At 49.2% G+C, this 6,000-nt stretch overlaps 1 protein-coding gene across 1 annotated transcript in view; it reads right to left on the reverse strand.

The window, feature by feature from the left end:
* The window catches only part of LOC141176123 (uncharacterized), an 85,098-nt gene extending 80,203 nt beyond the window's left edge, over window positions 1–4,895 (reverse strand). The window contains exon 1 of the mRNA XM_073660117.1: window positions 4,811–4,895. The gene's annotated coding sequence lies outside the window, so the exon portion shown is untranslated. The remainder of the gene's footprint in view (window positions 1–4,810) is intronic.
* Window positions 4,896–6,000: the final 1,105 nt, after the last annotated feature.

Consider the following 6,000-nt stretch of genomic DNA (forward strand, 5'->3'; position numbering starts at 1 on the left):
TCTCCCTCCTGGTAAGACGTTCGTAACGGTACCTGATCGGGAGAAGATCCTACACTGGGGTCACTCGTCTAAGCTAGCTGGCCACGCCGGTCAGAAAAAGACCCTCCAGCTTATTACCCGGCACTACTGGTGGCCTACCCTGCACAAGGACGTAATAGACTTTGTTTCGGCCTGTGTGTCCTGCGCCCGCAACAAGGTTCCGAGACACCTGCCAGCCGGTTGCCTCCTTCCTCTTCCAGTACCTGCTGCCCCCTGGCAGCATATAGCTATGGACTTCATAACAGATCTCCCTGTCTCTGACGGTTGTACGGTCATTTGGGTGGTCGCTGACCGCTTTTCCAAAATGGCTCATTTCATTCCCCTGCCAGGCCTCCCGTCTGCACCCGAGCTGGCTAAAGACTTTATCCGCCACATCTTCCATCTCCATGGCCTGCAGTTCACCTCACGCTTCTGGAGAGCCACATGTAAGCTGCTAGACATCACCCTGGACTTATCCTCCGCTTACCACCCACAGTCCAATGGTCAAGTGGAGCGGATCAATCAGATCCTGACCAGTTACCTCCGGCACTTCGTTAATGCCCACCATTCAGACTGGGTGGATCTCCAACCATGGGCCGAATTCTCTTACAATAATCACGAGAGCGAATCTTCCTCCAAATCCCCGTTTTTTGTAGTCTTCGGTCAGCATCCTCGGATCCCATTTCCCGTCTCCACCTCGGTGGACAATCCGGCTGCGGAATCTCTCGTTAGCAAATTTTCCTCCATTTGGGAGAGTACCCGATCCGCACTCCTTCAGTCGTCCGAGCGGATGAAAAAACACGCTGACAAAAAACGCCTGGATCCTCCACAATTCCGTCCTGGAGATAAAGTCTGGCTCTCGTCCAAGTATGTCCGGCTCAAGATTCCTTCCTACAAGTTAGGGCCTCGGTTCATCGGCCCACTGGAGGTTATCAAACAGATCAACCCGGTGGCCTATAAATTGAAACTCCCGGCCAACTTGCGAATCCCTAACTCCTTCCATGTATCTCTCCTCAAACCCGTGGTACTTAACTCTTTTTCCAAGTCTACAGGTACGCCTCCTGCTCCGGTTTTCGCTGAAAGCGAGTTTGAGGTAGAGAACATTCTGGCCACCAAAAGGGTAAGAAAAAAGACCTTTTTTCTAGTAGATTGGAAGGGGTTTGGTCCTGAGGAGAGAACGTGGGAGCCCCGGGAGAACATACATGCCCCTCTCATCCTTGGTAAATTTCTGTCTGGCCTAAAAAAGGGGGGGCCTAAAGGGGGGGTACTGTAGTGTCGGCGTCCCTGCCTCCTGCTAGGCAGGGACGCTGTTCCCCTCACCTCTCCGCTCCGTGCCCGGCGTCTTCCTCCCGCTCTGCTGGCAGCGCGCGCTCCTCCACAGTTACTGTGCTTAGGGCGCGCGCGCGCTCCCCCTCTCTTAAAGGGGCCGCGCGCGCCGCTCTAAGGAGTCCCCGGCCAATGGCCGGAGGACCTCTCCATATATAAGGCACCTCCTCCAAGATGGAGGTGCCCGAGCAATGTTGTTGCAAAGCCTTTACTCTGCTTCAGCCCTCAGGTCCCGTTACCAGTTACCTGCCAGTCACCTGCCAGATTCCTGCCTGTTACCTGCCAGTCACCTGCCAGATACCTGCTTGATACCTGCCTGATATCCACTTACCTGCTTGCAAGCCTGTGGCCCGACGGTCTGCGTTACGACACCTGTCAGTCTGTCTATGGACCAGCCTGTCCGCTCACCTGGGAGCGCTCACCTGCTACCTGTCTGCTAGCCTACCTGGAGGCTCCGCCGTCACTTGCCGTGACCACCTGCCTGTCCAGAGACTCTTGCCTGCTCACCTGGGAGCGCTCACCTGCTACCTGCCTGCTAGCCTACCTGGAGGCTCTGCCGTCACTTGCCGTGACCACCTGCCTGTCCAGAGACTCTTGCCCGCTCACCTGGGAGCGCTCACCTGCTACCTGCCTGCTAGCCTACCTGGAGGTTCTGCCGTCACTTGCCGTGACCACCTGCCTGTCCAGAGACTCTTGCCCGCTCACCTGGGAGCGTCCACCTGCTACCTGTCTGCTAGTCTACCTGGAGGCTCTGCCGTCACTTGCCGTGACCACCTGCCTGTCCAGAGACTCTTGCCCGCTCACCTGGGAGCATCCACCTGCTACCTGCCTGCTAGCCTACCTGGAGGTTCTGCCGTCACTTGCCGTGACCACCTGCCTGTCCAGAGACTCTTGCCCGCTCACCTGGGAGCGTCCACCTGCTACCTGTCTGCTAGTCTACCTGGAGGCTCTGCCGTCACTTGCCGTGACCACCTGCCTGTCCAGAGACTCTCGCCCGCTCACGTGGAAGCGCTCACCAGCCACCTGCCTGCTGTCCTTCTACCCAGAGACTGTCCCTGTCACTTGCCGTGACTACCTGCCCTTCTACCCAGAGACTGTCCCTGTCACTTGCCGTGACTACCTGCCCGTCTACCCAGAGACTGTCCCTGTCACTTGCTGTGACTACCTGCCCGCCTTCCCTGGGTGTCACCCGCTTCCTTACAAGGACTGCCCCTTTGTATAGTTGCTCTGTGGTTCCACCTCCCAGACCCGTTACATGGGATATAACTGATAAGAAATAATTCTGATATAGAAGCTCAGATATCTCGATGAAGTAAAACAATATGTGAACCTCATTCACAGGGAACTGAGTAGTAATGGGTAGAGTATAAAATCCAAAAATGTAATCCAGAATGGGGCTGTATTCACACAAAAGAGGCATAGGAAATTTGCTCATTGAGTCACTTAGTGGCTAGTGAATAATGTCTAAAAATCCACTCACTTTCCTTTTTGAGGATACATCTATTGTGATCACCTCCTCTCACGTTGGGATTAACCATCTCAATGATACAAAAGGAGATGTTTCCGGTTTCACATCTATGTACACTGTTCATGTGTCTCGCTAATGGGATGTCCTGACCATGGCGTGTATCGCGCAAATGCCCCTCTCCCCCACCCTCCTAACTAACTAACTCTTGGTCGTGCATACATGATCTAGGGGGCAGGTGCATGTGGCCATATATACAAGTACTGAGGTTTTACAGTTGGAATAATCCTTCTAGAAAAAGGAGGAACTCGAGAAAGATTTACATGGTCTCATCCAATTACATGTACAACGTTCTCCACATATAAAGAAACCGCAAACTCTTCTATCTAACCAAGTCCCCTTGGGTGCAGGTTTTTTATAGAAACTATGCACTAAACGGTCCCTAATTGAACGACCCTTTCTGAAAGTTATTGTGAGAGTAGATCACACAGCACCCTCAGGTCCGGGTCCACCACAAGTATATCCCAGTGTTTTCTGAGGATATTAAAGATACGGTCACTCTGATTGTCACAAGTTCCTATTACTTGTGTTATCCCATCTTTTTCTTGCTCTCTTGGTTAGGTATGGAGGAGTGTCTGTCTCTCCCGTTTTTCTGCAAACAACTGTGTGAAATTCAAAATGTATTGTGGATACCTTTTTCCTTGAATTTGGTGTTCATGTCTATTGCCTGTATATTAAAATCTGCGACATTAGAACAGTTCCTTCTCAACTGTAAAAATTGGCCCTTGGGTATTCCTTTTTTTGGGGGATGGGGTGGTGACTATCCCACTTCAATAGTTTATTAGTGCTTGTAGGTTTATGGTAGATGAGTGTCCCTAGGGTCCCATCCCGTTCTTTCTTGATTAGTACATCCAGGAAAGGCAACTGGTTATAATTAACCTCTGATGTAAATCTAAGGCCCACTCTATTGATGTTGATTTCCCTGACAAATTCAAGAAATTGTTCACTCGTCTCTGACCAGATGATAAAATTGTCCTGAATATATCTATACCATACCCCAATATACGGATGCCACCACTTATAATCATCCCTGAATATTGTGGTTTCCTCCCATCAGCTCAAAACTAGATTAGCATATGATGGGGCACAGGGGCTCCCCATCGCAGTACCCCTGAGCTGGTGAAGTACTTCCTGTCAAAAAGAAAGAACTTATGTGTAAGAGTGAATTTAAAAAGATCCTCCATGAAGTCATTATGTCTGCTACACTCTATTGATCTCGATTTCAAGAAATGTCTTACTCCTCTGATATCATCCTCATGCGGTATATTACTGTACAAAGCCTCGATATCTAGTAAAGCCTGCTCCCCTACATGCATGTATACATGCTCGAGGGTATACATGGAGGGGAGCAGGCAGAGGGAAAACAAATTCCAGAGGACTTATTCCAACTGCATTACCTCAGGCGGTACTGTGGGAACATTATACTATGTGGGGGCATCATATATACTGCATAAGGAGCATAATGGGGGCATTACACTGTGTGGGGGCATCATACATCCTGCATAAGGGGCATAATGGGGGCATTACACTGTGTGGGGGCATCATACATCCTGCATAAGGGGCATAATGGGGGCATTACACTGTGTGGGGGCATCATACATACTGCATAAGGGGCATAATGGGGGCATTACACTGTGTGGGGGCATCATACATACTGCATAAGGGGCATAATGGGAGCATTACACTGTGGGGGGCATCATACATCCTGCATAAGGGGCATAATGGGGGCATTACACTGTGGGGCCAGTAAAGGGGTCCTGTACTATGAGAACAATACGTTTCCTCCCTTCCTGTCTCCATAGTTGGGTCGTATGTATCTATTACAGGAAACAGAACAAAACCTTATGATTCTTATAAAGGGGCAACACAAGACCCCAAAAGAGTCTCCGTGCTGAAGGGGTTAATGCCCCCTGCGCCCAGTAATGGGGGATCTCCACATACCTCCACCTGCAGAGCCGCCACCACATATATGGCTGTTCTGTGCACACAGGACCTGTGATGAGGTCACAGGAGGGGAGGAGTCAGGGGTCACATGATCAGGGGCCTCAGTGGATGCAGGACTCTGCTGTGCTGGTTGTCATGGTGCTGGATGAGCTGAAGTTTATGTGTGGGGTCAGGAGGGGTTTACAGTGTGGATGTAGCAGAGCCGCTCACTGCTGTCAACAACGTGGTCACAGTATTACGCCACTTTTACGGACTCACAATAAAACATACAAAAATGAAACCAAAATGGATTTTCCTGGGAAATATGTTAAGGAACATTCTTTCCAGGGTAGTGACTTGTATATAAGGCAAAATAAATAACCAAAAACAAAAATACTCCTCCACACCTTCGGCTATGTTCACACACAGTGTTTTTGATGCATTTTTGCACTTTTGCATTGCTTTCAACTGTGAAAAATACATTCACCAGTAACTAACATTTTACAACCTTATCTGGCCATGTGGTGTGTGAGACATGATCAGTCACATCCATACAGTGCTGAAAAGACATGGGAACAGCATGGGGAAGACCCCTGGAAGCATCTCTGACTCCCAGGTCACTGCCTAAAACCATGGTCATCAGAATTGATTCTATATTAATAATACAGACATTTTTGGCAACGCGACAAATATTAAACTCCATTTAAAATGGGCAAGGCGCGTGGCAAGGGAGGGAGAAGTGGACATGCACGCCGAGGCCGTGGGCAACATGAAACTGTGCCTGTGAGGGAGCAAAACAGGCACCCACATCATGTCAAACTACCTTCCTGTCCCAATTTCTAGGGGGCCGCGTAATACCACTCTTGAAGCCAGAGCAGTGTGAAAAGGTTGTTGATTGGTGTTAGAAAAACTAACACTTCCTTACTTTAGGTAAGGGTACGGTGAGAATAGAGAGGAAAACAATCTTGAATTGTGTGGATAAAACAAAAGTTTATTTAATGTTCATTCAAAAGTGGTTACAAAAATGAAGAAAAATAGTTCATAGCACAAAAAAAGAAGAATCAGGTTAGAAGAGAGAAAGGAAACAATTATAGGTTCTTACGTATCCAGTATAGAAGCATGATCCGTGTTGGAGATACTCGAGGAATGAGTGATCTCCCCCATTCATGTCCGGCTCTCCTTATATACCATCTCGCCTCATAGACATA

The sequence above is a fragment of the Phyllobates terribilis genome, unplaced genomic scaffold, assembly GCF_046119375.1.
Source record: "Phyllobates terribilis strain yellow unplaced genomic scaffold, ASM4611937v1 Scaffold_17__1_contigs__length_24005725, whole genome shotgun sequence".
Taxonomy (NCBI): domain Eukaryota; kingdom Metazoa; phylum Chordata; class Amphibia; order Anura; family Dendrobatidae; genus Phyllobates; species Phyllobates terribilis.